Genomic DNA, 26,946 nt, shown 5'->3' on the forward strand with positions numbered 1-26,946 from the left:
CTCCTCCAGCAGTTATTGTCTTTTATGGTCTCACTTAGTTTTGGCAATCCCTCAATTTTAAACTGACACTGTTTGAACTGCAAGTGCTTGTAACTGCAAGGTTGAAGGATCGTAATTTAAGGACAACAGTGGGTCCACCATCTATGTAAATCGTTCCATGTGCTCAGTTCCATGTATATCAGTACTGTGGATTAGCACACCATTGTTCATAATTAGGAAATCACTTGTTTTGTTAATCATTTATGTTACTTTATTAATATTTAAATATTTTGAACAGCACACTGTATTTGAGAAAATACACTACAAATTGTATTTTAGATGTTTTAATATTTCTGGTATTTTTGCAGCAACACTATTTTTTGTTAGTTTTTGTCTAATACAATCAAGTCATCTGCCTTGAGATATATATATATATATATATATATTCTGATTTCCCATTAATAATATGAAACCTTAAAGGGGCTTTATCATTTATCTGCAATCCGATGGGTTTAATTTTATTGTATTTGATCAGTATTTTACTTCACTGAGCATTTCCAAATGCTAATACTTACATTTTTACTCAGGTTTATTTGCGTAAAGCTATCTATGTTTTATTCAGTCTGATTTTAGCCATTTACACTGCGTTTCTAGTTCATTTCTTCAGGTTTGATTTCATTCTCTTGTTTGCCTCAGCTTTCAGACTGTTTTGCTGCTACTCACAACTCTCACTTCTGAGCTTTGTATTTTTTTAGACCAGAAGGATCTCACAAAGAGAACAATAGAGTCTAACACACTTCAGTTCCTCTGCTGAGAGATGTTGGATGTACTAAGAATTTCCACTGCAGTCCTATAGGGAACTCAGTGCTTGAAGAGGTTTTGGACCTGACATTTTTTTTAAACTCTTGCTCAAGTTGGTCGCTTTTAAGTTCAAGTCATTATTTTATTGAGGTAACAACATTTATCATGAGTTTAGGCTGCTTTACACACTTCAGTGGCTCAGTGACCAGTAGTGTCCAGGGTGAGATGCAAGCCAAAAAACTCAGAGGTTACATCCCATTAAGCAAGTTTTGTGACTATGTTCTTCTCTCTCCTCAGCGTTCACGATTCACACAGAAGTAGAAGATCTGGCATGTTAAAGCTGGAGCAGCTCTCAATCGCTGCATGATCTGCTGAGCAAAGGCTGCAATGCTGATAACTGCCTCTGCTCTGGTAATGATATATACATGACCTCCCACTACATTCGCAGTGGCCAATCTCCCTCAACTCTGAGTTCAAAAAAGGCCGCTTCCTAAAACTCTGAGGACTTATTAGGTATTCAGACTTGCTTTTTTTGTTCAAAGAAGGTCATCAGAAAAGCTCTCATTAGATGATTCTCAGATCCTCAGCATAGACAGTTAAGATCAGCTCACTGTGAATAAGGAGCTCTTTTTTAGTCGGATGTGCTGTGACTTTTATTATCTCTTTATGACGTTTATGAAGTAAAAGTCATAAAAACTGCTGCCCTGGCACAAAACGACTGCAGTATTTTCCCCTCAAACATGAAAAGTTAATTTTGATATATTCACCCTGTTCAAGCGAAATTAATGTAAAAGCAGCTCAAGCTGACTGGACCCTATTTCCATATTTGACTTTAATTGATATTGCTCACTGAGCAGGGTTGAGGAAGAAAAATTTGCAAGGGCTTTGGGGGAAATTGTGTACTGAACACTTTCTCATCTTAGCCTATTGACGTGCACCACTTCTGTGAATGCAGCCACCTTCAAGTGAAAAAACAACACCCAAAAATTACCTGACAAAACTTTTGCTCTGCATGAGAACTTTTGGAAACTTCCTCAGACAAGGCAGGGGCATTATGTCAGCGAGAAACCCTTTAATGAGGTTTCAGGTTCTGGAGCTTCCTGGGGCATTATAGAGACAGTAAAGATGGAAAGGGTCTTCTGGGTCACATTGGCTGCCTAACTGTGGTTCCAAAATGGGCAGAGCTGGTCAACTGAGGAAAATACATTGTGTATTCTGTCCAGTAAATTGTTTTGCACTTAAATGTGAAATATGGATGCATTAAAACATAGATTTAACCCTTAGAAGATGATTTATTTTTAGAAAAGCTATTAAGAATTCAATTTAAATGTGACATTGTGAAATAATTCTGACTTGTAATAATTCATTCTTGTGTTCTGCCAGTCTCATGTCAGAGAAATTAGCTATGTTTTAGGAGAATTGTGAAGTGCATCACAATGTTATGATCCACACAAATTCCAGCACTGGCTAATTTGCAAATGTTAGACCTTGAAGCAGCTTTCTTTTCTTTGTTTTGACTCTGGCTCTGCTCCAACTGCGTGTCCTTCCCATGGCGTCTTACTGGAGGTGCGGCAGCCTGCTCCTTTCTGCAGAGGCAGCGTAGGGGATGCTTTGAATTTTAATGAAATATGTCATTGTGAGTGGTCCCCATAATTAATTGTTCATAACACATATTTAAAAGGCCACCAGGAAGATGCAATGTGTTGCCTGCGTAAAGAAACAACAACACAAACCACTTCAAGACTGATACCAAAATGTGTCTATTATGGTACACTGATGATAGAATATCAACTCTGCCATGCATCACTTTGTGAAGTTAATAAGTGCAGAGACCAGCGCCATTTTGAATGAGCTGAAATGTGGGCTGGTGTCGGAGCACTGTTTTTAATTCTGACCACATAATGAACACATTAAGGGTTTTGTTTACTGGCACAAAAAAAAGCCTTGCTCATTTTGAAGAAGAAAGCTAATTCAAGGACAGACCAAGGTGTGAAAGCTGTAAAGTGCTTCCTCCTCCTGATCATTTGATTCCGGATGGTGAGTAAAGTAATCCATTTACAGGTTATTTACTTTGTATCCCACAGAAATGTTAGCATAATTATGAGAAAATAACAAAATGAAAGAGGCTGTTGGGCAAGATATGCTGTCCTTAACTGTCCATCTCTGAAACCAGAAGTATAGTTACACAATCCTAAACATAAAGTAAAGGCGTGTTCGTATCTGGTTCCTCTTACTGTCTCCAAGCAAAGCCTACATCCTGCAAACCTCATCGGAGTCTGGCGAGGTTTCTGATTTCAAAGAGACGGCAGACGAGCTGGAGGTAAAAGTACCCAGCAGGAAGACATCATTTTAGTGCAGTCAGTGTTTCCATGATGCCGAACAAACAGCATGAACCTTGGCATGGTCCTAATGCAAAGGCAACAATATCAATTTGTAACTGTATATGCACTTTAAGCTTAAATGCAATCAATAGCACTCTGTGATAACGCAATTATGTGAGCGACTGGGACAGTCGAGCCAAGCGGTTTGGAATTGCTACCAAGGTAATCGTGTCAAACCTAATCAATAGTCATTTTCAAATGTAACGGTTATTTTTAAACATGGCAGATATGGTGCCGCAAACTGTATACAGATAAATGAATGCTCCTGCTTAAACTGTGACATCCACTGAATTAAATCATACCGCGTCTGGAATGGGATTTAAGAATCCTGAGTGAATATAATTAAAAATTAAGTTAAGGCAGGGATTGAAATATTTGTGCAGTCTCGTTTTACCAACTACAGTGTATGTAGCCAGTGTACAGAGTGTGCATTAAGTACACTTAAACATTAGAACCTACAAATTAACAAAAAAAAATATTAGCAACCCTACAAACTATATCACTGATAAGTTAAAATCTAAACATTTGTTAGGCCTACTAGACTGCTAGGCTGACTAGTCTAACCACATACATCTCAGTAGACTGCAGTAATTGAAAGAATTGGGACAGATTGCAATCTTGCATGACTTTATTAGGATGTATTCAAAGCTCAGGGTCAAAGCAGGCATAGGTTAAAACAGGACAATAATGTGATAGACAACTAGTATTTAGACTAATAAGGCAGGTGAGAAAGGTAAGACCAAATACACGTTCATTATCAAAATCACAAAGACGTGCTGCAAGTGTCTTCAGTTAAGGGTGGTGCTTAGAGGGACTTTGCAGTTTGTAAACACTAAGGCACATGATCTGGTCATCTGGTCATTTTCTTGAAAGTCCCTTAAAGAACCTGAAGAGGTTCCTCCACAGTTTCACATTGAAGAACCTCCAAAATGTCCTCAAGGATCTTCCACTTAGCATTAAGTATTAAGAGTTTTCGCATTGTTTTACATGTAATTGCTAAGTAAAATATATTATGGTATGAGATGTCTGGTTTTAAAGGGGGTTAAATTTAGGGACATCCCTAAATTTTAGAGCAATTGAAATTTGGGGAAATCCTCAAAACAACAATCTGGGGCCTTAATATTGTCTTATATGCCTTTATCTAAAAAATAATATTGAAAAAGGTATAGATTTTTCCTATTGTTCAGATGTTACTCAATAAACTCAATATTTCTTTGCTAATAATAATTATGCTGATGAATATATATATGCTATTATTATTATTATTATTAATATTATTATTAATAATAATAATAAAAACATTCCTCTTTTTTCTTTATAAAAGATGTTGATGTAATACATAAACACAATGTTTTATGTTTTGTAGCATTCCCTCCTAAATCCATGTAGTCAATTGTGGAAACTAACTTGCAAACATAGACCATGATGTCAAAAGAACTTGCACATTTATGTATGTATGTCCACATATCCTTTTAAGTATCAGAGAGGTGGATTCTGTTTAGGGATGGAGTGTGTACTGCATTGTCAGTCATTTCTATAGGGTACTTTAAAATGCACCTTAACCCTTGGAAGTTACAGGAGTTAATGTTATGTATAATAATTACTTTTCCTTAGCTCATTAAAACAACAACAAATGAAGCTGTCATTCCTTTTCCTCTGTTATTACTGTGTAATTAAGCATGTCACATTTGATTAGAATAGTCATAGTAGTAACTCCTTTAAAGATGAACTTTTTTCCTATGTTTGGATGTTATTATTATTACAGTTAAGTTAAACTGTGTCATCTCACTAAACATGTAAATAAAGTGAACACCTTTTTCAAAGGAGGATGTGTAATGTGGGGCAGGGGGAGGCTAGGGAAAGGAGTGAGTCAACTATGGCTTCTAGCAGAAAAGAGATTGAGCTAATGTGCCTATTACTTCACGCCATGCAAGAGGGAAAAAATTACAAGCTGTGAGAGCATTCGTTTATAGCTCCCGTCCCGTATACAACCCCGTTAGTCAGCTCCGAGCTTCGCAGTGGTCATCAAAATCGGTGGTGCATTAAATATGTTATGATGGTGATGCCTGTGTTCTGATGACAAAATAACAACATGGTTCTTGAGCCGCAGGGCTAATTTTTGTTCTGCAGGATGGTAAATGCATTAACCTTACAAATGATGTGCTTTATTGCCATATCATGCCTATGGAATCTAATTATGAGGTTATTACACTGGAGCTCATTAAGGCTTTGATGTTGTTCTGGAATATTTTTTTAGTGTTTAAGAAATATAGTTTTTTGCCTCTTACTGCATATAGTTGTGTTAATGGAAAAGTCATTGTTGGAGCATGATTTTGATCTTTGGACCTACAGAGCAAAGAGCAACATTCACACACCATTTCACCATTTTCACATAGATTTATGCAAACAGAGGCCTACTGTGCTAACCTGTGACATTTAGCATGATCATGCGCATGTCTCATTTGTAGGAAATCCAGAGCTTGTGTCTTTGTCCTCGTTTAATAAAAATAATCAATGTAGTTATATACCAACTTTCAAAACACAACTTTAGGTACTGTATAATAAAAAAAGCACTTTAAATAAATTAGGGAACAGGAAAAATCACAGATAAATGTTTTCAGCTACTTGTCCATGTTGGTCATAATAAAGTGGAACAATTTGCAAAACTGGAGCATTCTCTGTGCTACTGTGTTTTCTATCACTATTTAAAAGGAGTTCCATGCTGTCTTTATTGTTGAATGTATTGTGCAATTTAACATATGACATTATGTGAAGTGTGTGTGATCTAGTTTGATGACCTTATGCCCCCAAATGAATTCAGTTTTGATCACCTGCGACACTGTGAGCTTTTTGAAAACAAATTCATGTTGATATGTAATGTGATAAAATCACATATGCAAGCTAAACAAAACAAAACTAAACTAAACATGGTAAAAAAAAGTCAATAGTGTCTTTGCCTTATAGTAATAGTGTTTTTCCTTATAGCTTATTAAACAATGAATGAACAAAAAGTTCAGACTCATTACATTTTATATCAATCCCATGCACTGTTAAGTTTGTCAAATTTGAATTTGTTGTCTTGTCTTGTGTTTTGAGAAATGGAAATACAGACTTGTCAATATAAAACATTAAATAATTAATAAATAATTCACTGCATAACTGACCAATTAACACGTAATTCATGAAAAGTCTAAGTGTTGATGGGCGCTGGATGATGGGTTGCATGATGGAAAAATAAGCTCCAGAACATTCAGTTCTGACTTTAGAGTTGTAGTAGGCCTACGCCAAGCTAATTGGCTTTAAGAGGGTAACAATTATCTACTGAGAACCTCTGGATGGGGCTCATTTGATAATGGCATGCAATACCCCATCTAAATGACTTTAAATGCAGAGAGATTTTCTGATTAAAATTCATTACAGATACTCAACTGGGCTTGTAAATAGAGAGCAGGAAACAGCCAGATAATAATCTAGCAAGAGCTAGATTTTTGTAATAGTTTTAATGTCTTTTGGAACGGTATATCTGTTCAATCTAAAACAATGAAGGTGAGCATGAAGTTACACTCCTAAAGGCAGAAGTTGAGGCGGAAAATGTGACTTCATGTTCAATAATGTCAGCCACCAGAATAGTGAAGCACCCTTAGGAAAAGAATTTTTTTATAGCACAGATCTTCACAAAATGGAAGAAATAAAAGGCCCTAATTTTGAAAAACACATAAAAGTACGGTCACAGATGCGGTACTGAGACCAACTTTTATTTATTTTATTTTTAGTCAAAATTTGTCTTGGATAATCCTTTTCCACAAGAAAGGAGACCATGAAAAGAATAAAGTGAACAAAGAAATATTCCCAAAATTGAAGACCAAAGAATTATTCACTCATACAAGGGCCATGTCAGACCTGGTAAACCACTAAAACTGCTCCCATTAGAGAAACAGCTTTCATCTTTCAGAGAGAGGAGAAAATCAAGCTTCATGTCTACTTTAGATCTGAAACGATACAAACAACAATATCCTTCTACTGTATAAAGACAACTCAACACTGTTGGTCTGAAATGATTATATAGTTAGAGGTATTTGCCATGTCGCCTTTGAAATATTAATGCCAATGGATTTCTGAATGCCTATTTATGGGTCCAAAAGTTTGTAGACACCTGCTTATCCAACTTTAAGGGTATTAATAGGGAGGTTGTCCCCATTTTGCTGTTGAAAGTCTCCTCTCTTCTTAGGGTATTTAGATCAGTGTTTCCCACATCAACCAAAGTATTTACTCTCCTGTTATTTTTGTAGGCAAAAGCTTGTCACCATCCACAAAATGCCCCGTTCTCAATGTCATCAGACATTTACTTCAGATTTACTTTACTTTTGCTATTTATTTGTCAGCATCTGCACCTAACATTGTTCTCACAATTGCTTTGCATGCTGGCAAGATTTGTGGCTTTTTCACTTTTTTCAATTTCAGCAACTTGAAAGGCTAGCTTCAAGACCTTGCACTTTTTCTCATCAAATCGGCCTGCTTCTCTGTTAGCTCTTTGAAACGCACAAACTAGTTTGAGCCCTTGTAAGGGATGTTTAGTCATGAGATGCTAACAAAGCTAAACAGTCATTGTATCATATGACAGTTGATGCCTATTGGTTGACAATTTGAGCAGATTTCAGAAGAAAAATATTTTTTTTATTATAAAGCATAGCATCTTAATATTTCATGACACAACCTATTTTAATTTAAGATTAAATCATTTTCTGATGGAATTTCAAAAAATGTATATCATTAATGTACATCATAAATGTTTACAGACCACCTTTCCTGCTCTTGTTACACACCAGTGTTAAAAAGCGTTGCTTTAGAGAAGATATTGCATGTGGTTGCATTCAGCCACGAAGGCATATGTGAGGTCAGGTACAGATACTTACAAATTATTAGTTCTGGATAATAAAACCCTCTACAGCTTGTTGCAAAGGTATTGGCTGGAGCTTCATCACTCCACAATGCAGTTCCACTGTTTTATACTCCTCAAGACGATCCGTAGCTTTGGGCATGGTGACCTTAAGTTTACGTAAATACTTGTGTCAGCAATGGACACACCTTAAATGTCTGGATACAGTGTATTTTTCACATTTAAATGAATAAGGTGTTATATGGTTATCTCAACACAGTGTGTACTGACATACAGAGATTTGTATTACCACACCTTCCAAGAGTCATCTGCTCCAGGGCCAGGGTTTGGGCACAACTGGTGTAGAGTTTTTCTTTGTCTGTAAAATTTTACACAGGCTGTGTGCTAAGGCCTTTAGCCATGTGTTCCCTTTTCCCGGCTGTAAACTCCTACACAGCACCTTGCCATTTTCAATTGCGCTGATAAAAACACATCTCAGCCCAGGTTGCTAGAAGATAGTGTAGCATCTCTGGTTGCCATGGGCAACCCCACCACCCAGAGCGAGTCTGACTTCAGAAAGCGGGGGTGCTGGAACCGTCGTTTTAGATCAGCTATGTCTCACACTCTCTCTGTATATATTCTCCTGGCACCAAGTTGATCAAACAGCACGTGGGGTGCTGTTTTCACAACAAGCCCTTGGCTATTCGGCTGTGCGCATAGGGAGATTGGAGGAATCCTCAAAAGTATTTGCACATACTTGTGTATGATTTGCATGTGAGGCTATGCTTCTTGCGTCCTTGTGCACTTTTTTTCCCTTTGGCCAGATTAGGTAACCACCCCCCATCTTCACCCCCACACACATGTTTCCTGGAAAGCTTCAGACGAGGAGGGACGGCAGTGACACAACATTCTGAACGCTGTGCAATCTTGGCCTGGAAGCTTCACCTCGTCATGTTTCATTCTTCATGATTCACTTGATGCGGGCTAATCTCTGTATCCCTAATTTGTAATTCTGAACTCGCTGTGTTTCGCTGCACACAGAAATGTCTTTGCCTGTTGAATGTCCAGCATCTGGAAAGCCAACAGTGGTCATTTCAGAACATGTGATTTGATGACCTCACGCCCAGCCTACAATGCAAGTTACACATCAAAAGCAGCAGGAGTTGCAGTTGCAAAGAGGCATCTGCAGAAAAGCTGGAAAAGAAGACTGTTTACTAAAGCTTTACTGAAAAATCAAACAAACAGGGTACAATCAAGGTACATTTCGATTCATCAGGGTACAAACAAGGTAAGAGTACCCTCAAAAGTCCAACAATCAACTTCAATTGTGTACATTAAAGAAGTGTAAAATGTGCTCTATATTTCCCTTCAGACTTCAACTTAAACAATGGGATATGATTTCCTTATGTGATCCCTAAGTAATAGTAACTAACACTGTAAAAATGATAATAATAATAATAATAATCATAATTATAATAGTAATAATTAATACAGCAGTAAGGAAAATACATATAGTCAGTATTTGGACAGTGACATTGTTTTTAAATGTATTTAACTAATGTAAAGAATTTGAAATATGGCAGACAAGATGTGATTGATGAGTAGACTTTCAGCTTTATTTGAAGGAGTTTAAAATATGGCATTAAGCATTTCAAAATTACAGCCATTTTTTACAATGCCATATTTAACATAGTCTTGCCTTTTTAACACACTCAAAATAAATGGGACAATACTAATAAGCAGTTTCATGGCCAGGTGTGGCGGTTCCCCATTTATTTGTGACAAATTAAGGGGATAAAGGTTTGGAGATGATTTGAAGTGTTTGCACAAAGTCTACAATCAAGAAATGCCTTCATTAGAGTAAACACAGAAGGTTTACTTCAAGATGCAAACCATTTGTTACACGTACATTCAAAAAGGTCAGATTAGACCTGGCTAGTTCAGGAACAGATAAAAGCAAAATTAACTGGAGCATGAATAAGAAAAGGAAGGGTTCATGAGCTGAAGCATACCCCATCATCTGTCAAACATGGTGAAGCCACGTGTATGGCTGCCATTGGAACTGGGTCAGGGGTATTTTTTGATTATATGACTTGGTAGAAGTTGCAAGATGAATTCAAAAGTGCATAGAGCTGCACTTTCTGCTCAGATTTAGTTTAATTCTGAAACACTGATAGAATGGCACTCTACTGTGATCCAAAACATACTGCATACCATACTGCCTTTTTATTTACTGAAGTCTGAAAGACCCACAAACTAGCTGCAACTAAAGGCAGATAAAGTAATAGTCTGGCAAAGACTCAACAGATATCAGACATGTCAGGCCTCATCAGACAGTCATTTACTGCAAAGGATTGAAAATACTTATTATATTTAGAAGTATGTTAGTCTGTCTGCTTACTTTTGGGCCTGTCAAAAAGGGAATATGTGGATACTGTCTTTCCTAAACAATACTTTTGTTAGTTGTTTTAAATTAATGCTAAAAGTCTTCCTTGATTTTAGTCACTTTTTGACTTAAGTTAGAATAACCAAAATTGTGTCACTGCCAAATTTCTAATGAGTCTGACTGCAAAACTGTGAAAAGCAAACTTCTGTAACTTAAAAGTGTTCACCTTAAGAGTGGTCACTGCAGACAGTCTGAGAACAATCCGACAATCTGACCTTTTCATACAACAGAATGTTGCACAATTTTAAAAACAATGAACACAAACTTTTAAGAAGTAAAATGAGGAAGAAAATATTCCAGATTATAAATTATTTTAGGTGGATAAATTAGAAATTTGTGACATTGACTATGTTAAGGCCAGATTCGTATTTTGAGCCACCTTCTATTGAAGCTTATGTTCAGATGAATCCTGGGTGGTTTTGGTGTTTTTGCACAGGAGCTGTGTTTCTGGAGCTGTTAAACATATTTTCCGTTTTACTCTAATTGTCATACTGATCATATTATTTGTAATGGACAAATTGTCTTTAAAATTGCATTAGAAAAAATAGCAAAACAGTAGCTTTTCAGAGTATTTTCAGGCTTTTGGATCCCACAACTGTCAGAAGAAAAAAAAACAATTCTTTCACAAAGACTAACAGAGCTGTAGATGATATCATAATAATTGAGAAAGCTGTACAACCTTGAGAATGAAGTGAATTAAGTAATAAAATAATAATACAACATCTCTTTAAATACCTTAAAGTATAGTATATATGTTGTATTATATGAACACTGTATTATATAAACTTCATTTACAACAATCACTGATGAAGCAACTTCACAGGTGAAGCAAAACATCAACTTAATGAAACATGTGTAACAAGAATGAAAAAGAATTTGTGACAGGAATGAAAAATTGTAACAAGATTTTATTTAAAACTATTTTCTATTATTCTTTTATTAGCCTTTTTGCCATGAATTATTGACACCATGTAAATGACAGATAGTGTCTGTGTTAAACTAATTCAATCTAAAAAAGGACTTTAATAGGAATATGAACCTTGGAAAACCTTGGATTTTATCACCATCTGAAAATGCCAACTACTATATTGTGCATTATGAACAGCCGGTGGTCTGGTATAAAATTAATAAATCACTGACGATTAAATGTTCTTTAACAGACACTAAAGTTGAGACCTTTTTTCCCTTTACCAATGAAGTTATCATTTCAGAGCTATGAGTTGTTCCTCACAACAGCTTATGGTTCTTCTCTGTTGATCATCGCCATAGATATGTTCTCTCTATAGATCATGCAGTTGAAGGAACATGACACCATGCTTTAACAGACTTTCTGAAACGATATACTTTCTCCTTGATTTGATCTGCAGATGCAAGTGCAAAGCAGATCGAAATGGCACGTCTTGAAGTTTGGGCTGTCATATCTGCATGTAGCTGTAAATGTCAATTTACAAAGCCGCTTTGGAGTGGAAGAGCTCCATTTTTTTAAGAAACAGCTTGTCAGACGACAAGACAGGCACAACAGCCACGTCGCACAGCATGTTCTTCGAAACATTCCCAAACTCGGCATCCAGAAGCAGCGTGTAAGGGCAACTAGTGACATGTTGTGGAGTCGTATATAACAGTTAGCAAATTTTGGGGGGCCTGAAATTAATCCCACTGGGATGATGTCGGATCAGGGAAGGACACTAGCAGCCTGGCTGTCTCTGCCCAAACTGACAGGAAAAGAAAGAAAAAAAATACTGTTGCTATGGTTTCCTGTTAATGCTTTGGCTACGGGTATGACATACGACTGTAATCTCTAACATAATCACATTAGTTCAGTTCACACAGATAAATCGAGCTGTGTGTCCGATTTCCACGTCTTAGTTGGTACCTGTGTGATCTCATTAGATAAAATTGGAAAGGTTACGGACAATTAATGTTAGAAGTGAGAATGTGGTTGGAATTTGTTATGTGTGAAATGGTCTTTTTGGTACTCAAGCAAAAAGTTTTTTATATTAAAAATCAATTTAAGGATCCTAGCCTGAGTTTTCTATGTCCTTTTGTGAGAACAGGTTGTCTAGTATCAATTTTTACTTAAAAGGATTCAATGTTGTATTTTTTCATATTTTGGATTTCTAACATGATTATGACAGAGATTGCAGTCGTATGTCATACGAGCACTCCTGTTTCATGCTAGATTTAATATGTGGCATCAAAAATACTCTAAATACAAGCGTACTAATGCTCTTCAACTGGAAGCAGCTTTCTTTAGGCTCAGGTTCTTTAGTATCATTGTGATACTGTAGGTTTAACTGACGTGGGTTCTAATATACAACAAAACTACACATTTATTAAACCTTTAAAAGGGTTAATCAGGTCACAAACACCTTACACATCATTAACAAGCAATTATAACACACACCGTTTATAAAAAAAAGAGGTGCAACAGTGACCTGACAAATAGTGAGCCCACATTTATGAATACAGTAAAGGCTACATAAACACCAGATGATACCGTCATTTCAGTCAGTGCAAATGTGGCTAAGCAACACAAAATGTGAGGAACTAGAACGAAACGAATGAAACTAACTCTTCACACTCACAATGCTCAAATTAAAAGGTACAAAGTGAAAGTAGAATGTGAGCAGGTTGGTAACCTTGACTGAATAAAACAGACAATACTTTATCTCACATTTTCTCACATGCATTGTTGAGCACGACACCTGGACATACTCCACAAGGCCTTAACTAACTTAACTTACTAGTATAACACCAATACCTGTGACAATGATGAAAATAACTGTGGGCTCATTTTATGGCACGCAATAGATCTGTTTATTTACCCTGTTAATATACATTTCATTTATATTTATGGCATTTAGCTGATTCTCTTATCCATAGCGACTTACAAGGTTACTTGTATTATAGAGGTAGGCCAGTGCAGTGGAGTTTTGCCCAAGGACTCTTATTGGTGTAGTGCAGCATAGTCACCCAGACCGGGAATCGATCCCCAGTAATCCACATGGTGTGGTATCTTACTGGCAGATAGTGGTGTTATCTGTTGCGCCACATCAACCGCATGTATGTATGCTATAACTACTAGTATAGTAAATCGAATTATTTGATTAAGTGTTTATTACCTAATTAATAACAATGAATGAAGTAAATGTGTTCTTTTGTAGCTAGCATGATGAGGTAGGGAAAGATTAACATTATGTGAATTCAACATTAAGCCAAATGAGAAACACTAATAATCTCTGTTTGCTGCATCACATTGTAATTCCAGTGTTGTTGAAATGCAAGCTACAAAGCTGGACTATGTTGTTGTACCTAACACAAACAACCATAATCGTAATCTATACTAACAGTGTCACCTTTAACACATCCATAACCCGAGACGTACAAATCATTGGTATTTTTTCCGTGCAATTCACAGCTTTTGGTGCTGTCTTGAAATGTAATCCAACAAACGCATTTGTTTCTGAAATTGCCAACTTTATTTTTATACTGGCAGTTAATAATGACCTGATAAACATATGCAAGTGCCAGCATTGCATAACACACTGTGCATTATTAATCTACTAATATGATTATAAATTATGATCCTTTTGGCCGATCCTTTAGATTTTTTTCATGGCCAACTCAAAACTCTAATTTCATTTTTAAATTTTTGGATTTATCATTAACATAGCTTTTAAAAAGCTCATTGAGTCATTTAAAGAGTGCCAATTAGCTTGGAAAAAGAAAACACATTTCTTGGTTGGCTTCAAGCAGAACAATATTTTAATATTCAGTTCCGCAGGTCAGTCTTAACATAACATTCCTGAACTGGTTGGAACAAAATGGAAAACCCATTCTTTTTGTCCCTTTTCCAGGCTGTATGTAACATAACACAATAAAAAAGTCAGTTTGGAAAGCTTTAAGACTCGGCAGTAGTGTTTGTAATCAGAATGACGTGTCCAGACATTATATTTATGGCATTTAGCTGAGGCTCTTATCCAGAGCAACTTACAAGGTTACTCGTATTACAGAGGTGGGCCAAGGTAGTGTTAGGGTTTAGCATAGCCACCCAGACCATATCTCATTGCAGGTAGTGGTGTTATCTGTTGCGCCACACCGACCACTGGAATGTGGCAGACACAAGTTGCTTTTGCAAGTGTCACACACACACTTGTAAACCTTAAAAGATAACCTACCCTTTATTTCTTCAATTTATTTCTGTTCACACTGGTGCCCTTCATGTAGTTATGGAGTCTTGTTGATTGTCATGCCAGCTTTCCTGGGATTACTACTTCAGCTTGTGTTAACACATAACCTCATCCTGTTTGAAAGTGCCAAGAATACATTTAATGAGTATTTTAAGTTGTTCTTTGGTGTATAAATAGTGAGAATGTGACTTTGTTTGGGGCAAAGATGTGATGTTAGAAGCTTATTTACAGCCCTGTTAGTTTGCCTCAGAATTAAACATGTTGGTTTTCCTTTGATGGAGGACTCAGGGGAAAAAATCTAACTCTGTAAACAAAAACACTGTAATTAATTAATTAGTGTTACTGGATGGTGTTGATGACCTTTTGTTGGTATGTGGTTGGCAAGCTGAAGAGATTGTAGCTGGGTTAGCTTATAGCCTTGCCCCAACTCACTTCAATGAGTTTGGCTTTTTTTTGTGTAATACTATTTTAAAAAATAAGCTGTCACTTTTCCTTCTGATGTGTGTTTAGCTCCAGTTTAGTAGTCAGCTGAAGTAGTCCAGTTTGTTTTTAAGGGAGCAGATGATGGTTTGATGGAGAACAGATGGCAAAAGCTAACATCAGCTTGCATTAGCTTTTAGTTTCGCATGGATCCTATTGGTCTGATGGTGATGTGCTACTCTCTAGTGTCAACACCACCGTATTCTCCAGAAATCGCAGTCATATTTAACTGTTTTGATACAGCTCTGTTTGTGCTATGCCAGATTTTCTTTTGAAGAGACAACAGAGGTTTATGGTACGGCACATCCATGTAATAAACGCTCATTATTCATCTATTCCAAGGACAGTATGTTTGACATTCTAGAGCCCCTTATACCCCAGTAAAAGTGAATTTGTGAAAGGCGCTTTATTTCAATAGATCATTCTTGCTTGTATGTATACATATAGTTCTCTAAAGTAAAGGAAACAAATGCACACACATGTCTGTCAACTACTTATTTACTCTGCTAGCTAGTCAGAATACACCTAGTCTGGATTATGTACCTGACATGATTTGTTGTGACTACATTATCTTTCATAAGGCATTCAAACATAATGATATTTTATTTATTTTATTTGTTTCTCCACGAACTGAAGTCATGTCACTTTGCAGCCTTGAGAGCATGCATGTTACATTAAACAGAAAAACAGCATTACTAACAAACACATTTCTAATAAATACTTCAGATCTGTGGCAGTTATGAATTATTACATTTACCATTGTGTTTTTATTCCTAGCAAAACAGCTGTTTCTAACATGGAGCAAATGGAGTACGGACCTCTTTCACTAAATTTCATAGGTTTCATAGGCAGCACCTAAGTAAGTCTCACCAACCAATTCTAGCTGTCTTTTTGCTATCAGAAAAAAATGGCAGTTCTTGAGGTCCTATGTCCAAATTGTGCAGGACCTCTCAAGGAGCAGAATAATAAAGAGCCATGACGCTGTTTTTATTGGGTGTAATCTTGATGAAACGTCTCATTAGAAGACTGCAGGGGCTCAGGGAAGAGGGATATCTCCAGCCATGGCGCTCCATGGATTTAATTAAAGAAGCAGAGAAAACAACATTTACAATTCATGGCTGCCAACTTCACCTGTGACTATAAAGCACTTCATCCTAGGAGGGCAGGCTTATGTAATCTCTCATAGCCGTGGATGGATATAATTAATAAGTAAGCCAAGTAAAAAGGGTTTTTGCTTTTCTTTTGTCCAGTTTTTCGCCACAAATTGCCTGATAACATTACCTGATATCAGCAATAAGAAGTGGTTCCCACCAGGTGTTTCTTTTTCCAGGTCAAGAACTATTGGAACCAAATAAACAAAGAGACTAAATAAATGAATAGAAACATTGGAGTTTGTCAAAGAATTAAGCCCCCCACCCCCCACCCCCGCCCCATCCCACTGTTCTTACATATACCAGCAATATAGAGTGGAAATAAAAACACTAGACTTTCCATATAACCATACTTTGCTTTTGATTGATGCAAGTTCCTGACATTTTAGACATAAAAGTGACAGTTTTGCAGTTTTGAAACTGCCTGTAGGAGAACAGACACAGAAGGAAAATTCTGATTTCTTCAGGATGACCTCAAAATGCTTTAAGCAAGGTTATATGAAGGTTTTACGTTGTGAAAGTTTAAGCTCCAGGGCGAAACCTGGAACCTTTCTTTTTCCAAACCCTTTTTTGTGCCGCTTCCTACCTGTTTCAGCATGAGAGTCAGGTAACAAATACCTCCTTAATTTAGGTTTTTAAAAATTGTTGATACTATTTTACACAGTGACAAGGATATAATGGACATACTAGAATGATCAGTGTCATCCAAAATTATTAGCACCCTTTTAAAAAATATTGTGCTTGTATTTTTACCCCATGACAATGTTAGAAGATTTCTCAAAATAAATCAATCGGATTTTACACCAAAACATTTCCCCTGTTGTCTTTATCAAAGGTCCTAAAACAATTTGGAGGGCAATGTAGGGTATCTTGGAAAGATATTAGAGAAGGGATTAAGTTTCATCCATGGTAATTGAGCAAAGTTGGGAATGAAACAAGTTGAACAAGTAAAATATTTCAAGTTCCATTGAAGTCCCACTAGCAAACATCTTCAGAAGACTCAAGCACCATTTTCAATATTATTTTAAGTTAAAGTTGAACAAAACACATGCATGCCATCAAAGGTAGAATTGATTTAAATGAGGATATGAGGATTACTTTAGGCAAAAGAAAATGTAATCCCCCTTAAAAAGAAAGAACTTAATCTTACTTCTGGGACTTCGGCTTTAGATGTTATCAGGAGGAGCAAAACAGCGGCACACCCATTAAGCTTTAATATTCCTCTCTGACTTCATTTTAAATGTAGAAACCCTCCTTTTGCTCACTTTCTTTGATAATTATTCATTCCTGTTTCCACACAGAAGGCTGTTGTTTCAATTTGTGAGGCTCCTTGGAGTGACAGTGTTTTTTCCTATTTTGTCGCAGTCAAATAAGAGTAAAAGTTTGTCAGCTGTTGCAGAGGCTTCACCAGATGTCTCTGAACCAATGTTTGTACATGTATCTGACTTTATTCAGACCTTGTTGCTTTATCAACTGAATAGACACATATCGTCTCGGTTTGTTTTGTCTTGTGTCTGAGTGTGATAAAGTTATTTTGACATGCTGTCACGAAAGGAGTGTGTTCAACATCATCAAGCCACATTCTGCTGGTATGTGGACTGCCACTGTGAAAAACACTCGAGCAACTGCAGTTCAGACAAAATTCAACTACAGAGCCTCAAGCTCAAGACATAACAATTCACACCGCAACACCAGACAGCACAGAATGCTAATTTAGGTAAACAACACCAGAGGAAAAGTTTTGCCCTGTGTTTTTAACTCATGGCTTCTGTTGTCCCCCTTCCCCAGCCCCAAAAAACGGACTTCTCTACGGTAAGGAGCCTTTGATTAATGGGCACTTACACCAGCGGGGCATCCAATTAATTCCCTTAATGATATCAGACAGTAATAAAGGTAGAGGAGCCTGAAACATAGAAGGTAATTCTGTCTCTTATTAAGTCTAATGCCTTAACCTTAGGTGCGTGTGCTAGTTTAATTACCAAAGGGAATGGTAGCAACAATTATGGCGCAGTGAAGCAGTAGTGTGTGCTTGGCGAGTGTAGATATTTAAGTTATTTTCTCTTGTCGAGAAGAAGACTTGCGTGTCGAGTGTGTGCTGAATTTTGAATGGAGCCTACCTGCAGGTTTTTATCTTAAGAGTAATCAGAGGCATCTTCTCATAATTAAAAAAACTCCCCCAGTGCTTCGGCCAATTAGCTCTAATGTGACGGCCGAAGTTTCAGCAGGTGAAACTTATGAGTAGGGTGGAGTGTCTCTCTCCTCCACAAAGCCTGGTGAGAAAATGCATCACAATTAATGAGATGTGGGAGTTCCAGTGTTCTGACATCCCTTTGTTTCCCCTGGTGGATTGAAACCATTAGAGGTAACCCCTATGCAGACATTTTGCTGTCACTCCCAAAAGAGATGGGAAGCAGTTCGCAAACAACAACACAGACTGATCTCTATCAAGATCAGAAAGCTTCTTCAGGTGCTTATTTTAGGCTTTCCTGACTGACTGCTCAAGCTTGAAGACAAAAGCTAATGCAGATCATTACGAAGGGACAAACCTCCACCTCGAGCACATTTCACGCAAGGCAATGCTGATAACAAGCATACAGTCATCTATCCATGATGGATCGCATTAGGAAAGTACAAATCCCAACCACAGTCGGCAGGTCCAAATTATTTGTCGTCAGTTATTGATATGAAAAAGATGACTTCCATTTTTATTATGAAGTAAGATATAATAGCCCATCAAACAGGCTGTTGGCAGCTCTTTTTGGCATAATAAATCATTTAGTCCCCAAATAGCGCTGGATTCCAGCCAATTGCTTTAAAAGAATAAAAGAGCATTATTAATGGCTTCATGTTAGGTTGTCATTTAAACAAATATAAGATTTATTTTATAAAGTGAAACAGCAAAATAGGCTCTGCAGTGCTCTGAGAACTTTAAATAAGGTTACGTTGAAAACAGGAGGGATGTTATGAGGTGAAAAGAAGTTAATTTAGTGCCCCATTCTGGTGGTCTAGTGAAGGCATAGTTTTACTCATCTTTGAACCTCTCTGGTCCCCCATGGCAAATATGCTGTGAAATTACGGCTTTTACAGCTTATTTTATTTATTATTAAATGTTTAAATTATAAATGATCAGACAATCAAATATATATACAACTACAGTATATGTACAATATACAATATATGTACCCACTACAGGTTTTGAACTTTATTAGTGTAAGTAGCAGATATTTTATTTAATGTTTTAAAAAATATTTTATTTTATTTTTCCAAGTTGACTTAAAGATGTAGAACTGACTTTTAGTGCACACCATTATGTAATAATTTCTGTGTATTACATGTGAATAATTATGACATCAATTGGATGTATAGCAAGTATGAGTTTAAAGCATCTTATCATTCAGCTGATAAAGACTTCTAGTACAGAAATCTTATAATATTACTAAGTAATGGTATTTATATCCATGTAGAGCAAAACTATGTCTTATAAATTGAATTCAGGTTCAGATCCCAGCTGTTCTATATGCAATCTCTAACTGCAGAGCAGAATTCCCTCTTACTTAAAATTACTGTTACAATGGCCTCCATATACATATGGCTGCAAATGTGATAAAAACAAACAAACAAACAAACGTTTACATCTTTGTCACAGCAATGTCACAGTGAAACAGCAGAGTAATTAAATGAATACTATAATATTTACAAAACCAGCAGAATTTTTATTTTTGATAAATTTGAAATTGAATTTAAAATGATGTCTTTTCAAAATGAAAAACAATGTGTGAGTTGGTCAGTCAGTATCTACTGTAACTAAAATAATAGCCAAGAAAAATGCAAGAAAAGGATTAGAGGACATCCATAAGTATTAGTAGAACAATCACTTATTTTTGTTGTTCAATTGGTGTCAACACACCAGCTTTGAGGTGAACCAGTATTGCAGGTTCCATTTGGCTGCTGAATTAATCAAAATTCTGTGAGTCAGTGATTTTTTGAGTCCTGATGGCGCAAGACCCGGGCTGACGACGAGGCAAACACCAAAGACAATCAACAGTTTTAACTTGCTAACATTTTAGTGTCTGTCAAGATAAAATTTACAATTTACTCATGCATTCATGTCTCCAGAGTCTTCTGGTCGAACTACATTAAGTTGCACAAGACAAGTTCTGTACAAGATCATAAAACTCTATTTGACAATCTAAAAAATGTATCTATTATCAATATTTGTTCTTTGAAAAGCTATAGTTGTGTCATTTCTTCATTAAATAACAGAAATCTGCTGCCTTCTGGCACTATTTATTAAATATTCCTTTTTATTGTTCTTTTGTTCTTAGCCATATGCTGTTGTGACAATAAAATGAATAACAGAGGTAACAACATATTGATTCTTAATTTGTCATTTACCTCTAAACCATTGCTGTCTAACATCATGAAAACTAAAGAAGTCTCAGTGTCATAACTTGACCATTTTTGCCTGCCAAAATGAGGCAGAAAAATCTGAATAAATGATCCATCCTGGCAGACAAGGGAACAGTGTGGTGCAGTATGAACAAAGAATGCTGTCAACTGAACAGGTGAAAAAACACATTTGAATAATTCAAAATTAACACTGCCATTCCATTTTTTAGGACAAAAAAAGGAATAGTTTTTCACTGGCGAACCTAATCATTATACCATGTCATGTCTTGTCAAGTCTACTTTTTTTTTTACACAAGATTAAGAGCAACAGCAGGGACTGGACATTTCTCCATTGCAGACCTGCCAGAATATCATCAGGAAAGATACCCAGTATATTTAGTGCTACTCTACAATTACTTACTGCACTTTAGTTAAGAGAGCTTATACATGAGGGTGAATACATGCCAGGAGGCTAAACTGATATGGATGATCCATTTCTTCTATCTCTGACATCTTGACAACCCCCTGAAATCCTTAAACCATATCAAGCTCTGTGATTTATGCCTAATACCCCTCTTAGCCACATATGCCAAAGGCGCAATTGGCTTAGATTTAACATTGTAAACAGGGGAAGGTCATCTGGCTAAAGTGTAATGCAACATAAAGCTCAGGAATTGCTGTAGATTTATATTCTGTGTTAGTAGTGGAGTGAAGTGAGGGATATGTGATTTACAGCATGTTCTTTGAATCGCAAGCTTTGCCAAGGAGTTTTGCTTGTTTACGTGCAGTTCTACTGCACCTATAAAAAATACAGATGCTAACTGGAACCAAAAAGAATTCTTTGGATTAATGTCATGAATAATCTGCCTTTGGTTTCTTAAATCCTCATTTTTGCTCTGTGTGTTGAGAGCAAAAATCTGTACCAGTGCCTGGGGGTTCCTTAGAACCAGTTTGAGAGCCAGCAACCTTCACACTTGAAATCTGCCAGTGAGAAAAGCCTTATTCTGAAGTGTAACAGTCTGAAGTGTACCAGTGTCTCCTATATACCTTTGCACCCTAAAAGCCTGGTATGTTTCTCTTTAAGAGTAAGATGCCAATCATCTGCTTTCAGCAGGAAGATGGAAACGTCTAATTCTCTATCTACCTCTCAGATTTACAAGGTTGGTTCCAGTTGAGCATGAGGCTTAACTTTGATTTAGCACAAAATTGTCAGAAAACAGGAGCCATACTACCGCCTCCAGATCAAAAGTGCTTAGTCAGCTCTTATTCTCACTTCACTCCCTCTGCAAGTTCCCCCAGTCCATTTAACACCACATTTTGATTTCATGCCTAATATAAGGTTCCTACATTCTAGATTTTTACAGAGATATTCACACATTCCCCAGGCTTTCTCATGTGTCAGCTTTTGATGTACACTCACTGAGCACTTTATTAGGAGCATACTAATACTGATACTTTATTAGGCATATACTAATACTGTGTAAGCCCCCGAAACAGCCTTAATTCTTCATGGTATGGGTTTCAAGTGTTCTATTTCATTCATTGTCTCGAGAGGCCAGTGAAGAACAATAATGCACATGATTAGCAATGGCACTCAAATAGGTGATGATTGATTGGTATTAATGGGTCTAAAATGTGCCAAGAAAATATTCCTCACGAACACCACAAATTATTATTATTATTATTATTATTATTATAATAATAATAATAATAATAATAGTAGTAGTAGTAGTATAGTAGTATATGTATGTTTGGCCATCCTTTATTACTGTTTAATAGCTATATGTAACATATTGCAAAGACATATTGGTATGGCATGTGTAAAAATTATGTTAACAATAAATATATTATGTTTTTTTACATTTAGGAAATAAACAGGAATTGTGTATGAAATGTGCAAAAATATATATATTTGAGTATCCTATTTATTCACCTATTTAAACTTATGTAAAAACGTCTGGTCAACCCTGGTCAAATGACACATTTAATTGATTTGAGAAAACAAAATTGAAATTAAATCTGTAAAAACATAATGCATGTACAATTATTTGTGCACATGACACATTTTAGTAGTGTTGAATTCAATAAATACAGCAATTATGCTTTATATTATGCTGGATGTGATTTATTTACACATAGAAACATGTTAATGAACCCAAGTCCAAGTTGCATAGAATTGTGTCATGTGCCACCTTAAAGCTGATTTGAACTCCTGCCCAGCATACTTCTGAGTTTGCCCCCCTGTGCCGTCCTTACTCGCAAATTAACCAGCATTACTAAGAACTAGTTAACAAAGTACTTTTTGGGAACCTCACTCCAGAACAATAATGTGGGATTATCTGATTTCATTTCAATAAGCTTAAAATATCAAATCAAATATCAAAATGACCTACATTTAAATAACAGTACACTGTATTGAACGTTTGTGGGCACAGAACCTAAAGTAATTTTAGTGGCTCTCTAGCAATTGTACTGTTGACCTAACTGAGGTGCACTTCTGAAAAATTTGTTAAGAGGAGTTCAGTGAACTATGGCACCCACAAACTCAGTAACCTCACAAAAACTTTCATATATATATATATATATATATATATATATATATATATATATATATATATATATATATTTATTTATTTATTTTTTGTTTGTTTGTTTGTTTGTTTGTTATGGATACCTAAAAACAAAGGTGCCAAAGTTTTTAACATGCCATGGGAGACAACAACTTTTGGTTCTTGGATGAATCGTTCAATCAAGTGGTTCAACAGATATTTTCGAAGAACCACCCAGAAAGATTCTTTGGCTGTTCTGATGAAAAGTGGACCTTTTGGTTTACCTCTATGTTCTTGTATTGTTCAGTATGTATGCACAAGACGAGCCATCCTGAAACAGTGCTAATCTCTTGCAGAACTGCTCTACAAGCTCTTCACTTTCCTCAGGTGTTTCTCGAACTCTTTGGAGTGGTAATGATTCCTTTTGTGAACCTTGTTGTTTAAGTGTAATGATGTGCCTCCACACTATACAGTGAGTTGAGAGATTTCCCTAGAGTGCTTGGTTGCCTATACGGCGACATGACCTCTCATTAAAATGAAACACGTAAGAGCCTCTGAGTCATTCACTGTGCTGGCAAAAAAGCTAGCTCTCGGTTAAACAGCAACATAATTACATGCAAGTGGGCCCTTCACAGCTGCTTTTGCATCTTAGCAATGAAAATGCACTTCTTATGCCACTTCCACCCCACACTTATTCCTTCATTATTTTCCAGACCTCCAGAGCTCAGGTTCCATTTCATAACGAGCATCCAAAACAGAGGTCAACCTCCCTGTAGAGAGAAGTGGCAAAAACACAAACATAAAACTTCTTCCTTGCTCCTTTATTAGTCAATCAGATGAGCTGCTGGTGGAACTGAACAAATTCACACAGTATTGACAAAGAAGTCAATAACCAACCCTGTGTTCTTCTTATATATCAATAACTTTACTGAGCACAACACTTTCTAACGATTGCTTGAAATTTGTAAATATCTGTAGAATCATGCTTGTGTTTAAACAGGACAAAATGTCATGTATTAGTGCTTTTCCACTGAGTGCTGACACATTGCGGTGTGTAGCTGCTTGGTGACTCCCAGCACTGTTCAATTTATCTGAGTGCCTTAACATGTCGGTCAGGATTTCAGGATTTTGCCATAACTGCATCAAATTAAACACAAACAACATTATGAAAACAGTCATAGTAGATTACATGCCTTGAAATTTGCAACTAGAAAGACACTGAAAAACATCTTTAGGCTAAACAGACACATCATCTGTCACCTCAGCAAACTTCACTAACCTACTCACCTTATAATTGTTAGCTAGAGAACAGCAAGTGTGAGTTAGTTAAAAGATAGTGGTGTGTAAAAGATTAGTGTGACGTGACCTTGCGACCCGAAGTTCGCCATTTTGATGCCCTGGACTGACAGGACACGACTGAAGAGCCCTTGAGCAAGGCACATGATGAGGAAATAGTACATATGCAACTACAAGACAATTTCAGGATTTGTAAAATGTGTACTAAATATAGTCAGACCATCATGCACATGAACAAATTAATGATAAACAGAGAATGATGCAAAGCAACCAGTGTCATTTTTTTACCTGGACCTACAACTGAACCTAAACCTTAACCTACACCTAAATCTAATTCTAACCTAAATATAGGTTAAACTTAACCTAACCATCAGATTGCTGTGGTGCACTATTTTAATCAATTGAAGTATATGGCTGTGTTGTGTGTATTTGGCAAAACAACACCACCAGTGGACTGGAGCACCTTGTGAATCGTGCATATTTTCCAGATTTCTTGGGGTCACTTAAGTCGTATATGTACGAGGTTTATGAAATCTTGTTGTGGGTCCAGCTAGGGCTGCATAAATGGCTTAAAGGTAGCGGCCAAATTCTTATGTGTACAACTGGTTATTGAGTGGTTCTGCACTGAAATCAGTGCAACCTATGTGTTTTTAATGTAATCATAATTTTTCTATTGCTTTTCTCCATTCTCCATTTAAAGGTTGGCTTTTGGAAGTTTACAGAATTTGTAATTAATAGTAATTAATATGGAGTACAGTGGATTATCTGTTTAATTATCAGCGATGCAGCGGTAAGTGATTAAGGCTTTTCGTCTTGAGCAACGCAAATAATTGCATAACATAAATAGCAGAAGCAAGCATCAATAAACAGCACCCACTTATTTGGTTGGAATAAATATGACTATGAGCTATTCATATGCATGGGGGCTTTCATAATGCAGTTGTGAGTACTACAATAAAAGCTTTTCCAATTTTAAATGTAAACTGATTCACCAAGCAAGTGTAATTATTTTTTTGTCCATATACACATTTCCTACTGGTTTCTAAAGGCCTGATTAAGGATTCTGAGTCTTCTCACGTTTGAAGTTATCAATACTTTGAAGTGAAGTTCACAAACACAAGAGTGTGATAAAGCTCGGAAAAAGCCATTAAGCTTTGCCTCAGTGTAAACACAAGCTCAGTAAAGCTCTTGTCATTTAGGTGGATTCCAATCCTAGGTGAAAAATAGCAATGCACAAGAATGTTCAAGGCATAGTTCTGCCTTTTGTCAAAATTCCTGTCTGATTTTCTCCTTTGTGAAGCTTACAAAAGTGTTCAAAGTCTGAAGATGAGTTGTTTGTCAGGATAGCAGGGAAAACCAGCCGGATACATTGTTTTATTTTTTTCATTTTGTCTTTCAAATTTCAATCTGAAGCCTGTGAAGCAGTCATTATGACCAAAATTTGCTCCAATCTGGCTTCATGAATAACAAACAGGGAAATAAGCTAAAAATATATATAATTCTATACACACACTCAGCTGCAGCAATGATAGAAATATTGGCTGCTACACCGTTTACTTCAGAAAGGCATGTAGTTTCACAGTCTTTTCAGTAAAATGAATTGCCTCAGCCCAAGACCACTATTTCTACTAACAGCAATGTACTGTATGTCAAACCTGTCTAACTCTTGAAAGCAGCATGATTTCCATTCCTGTTGAGATGAATTTTTCACTCTCTCTCTCTATTGTGTATTTAACTCCTACCTCCATCATTTCAGCCAGGGCACTGGAGCACAATGGAATTGGAAGGAGGAGTCAGGTTTTTGGAGGGAAATAGAAACAAAAGCACTGCCTGCATCCATTACTTTTCATAGCTTTTTTTCTAAAGTCTTCTGAAGGCACCATTGTGAAGTTAAACACTGGGTTAACATTTTGATTTGATGATTAATTTGTGCTCACATTCCCATTGAGAAACTTTCCACAATAGCAAGGCCAGTCTTTTGACTTTTCCTGTTTGTGGTTTTGTTTGAAGGCCAGAATGTTTGTTGTACTTCTTAAAGGATTGGCCTTTTTTTTGGACTTTCTTTTGATTTGGACAGTGTCACGCCAATTACTTTAGACTTTAGACATTGAGATGCTCCACTGGCTTGTGATAGAGGAAATAGAAGCAGGCAGGACACTGCTTGTAAGAACTGTTACGATACGTATATTTGTGTAACATTATGCAATAATACTCAACTACACCTGCCCTTATGCTTCTTTCACTGTCAATGATGGTTCCATCTCTTTCAGCTTGTCAAGAAATGAATTTGTAAAGCCTGTTCCCTTTTTAGGTATGGTTCAAAGCGTGAATTACACCTTCTTGACTGTAGGGGGAGCCCTGGTGCAGGAATCACTAATTCTTGCATAATACAGTGATGAGGGTATGAG

Source organism: Salminus brasiliensis, chromosome 1 (genome assembly GCF_030463535.1).
Source record: "Salminus brasiliensis chromosome 1, fSalBra1.hap2, whole genome shotgun sequence".
In the NCBI taxonomy this organism is placed as follows: Eukaryota; Metazoa; Chordata; class Actinopteri; order Characiformes; family Bryconidae; genus Salminus; species Salminus brasiliensis.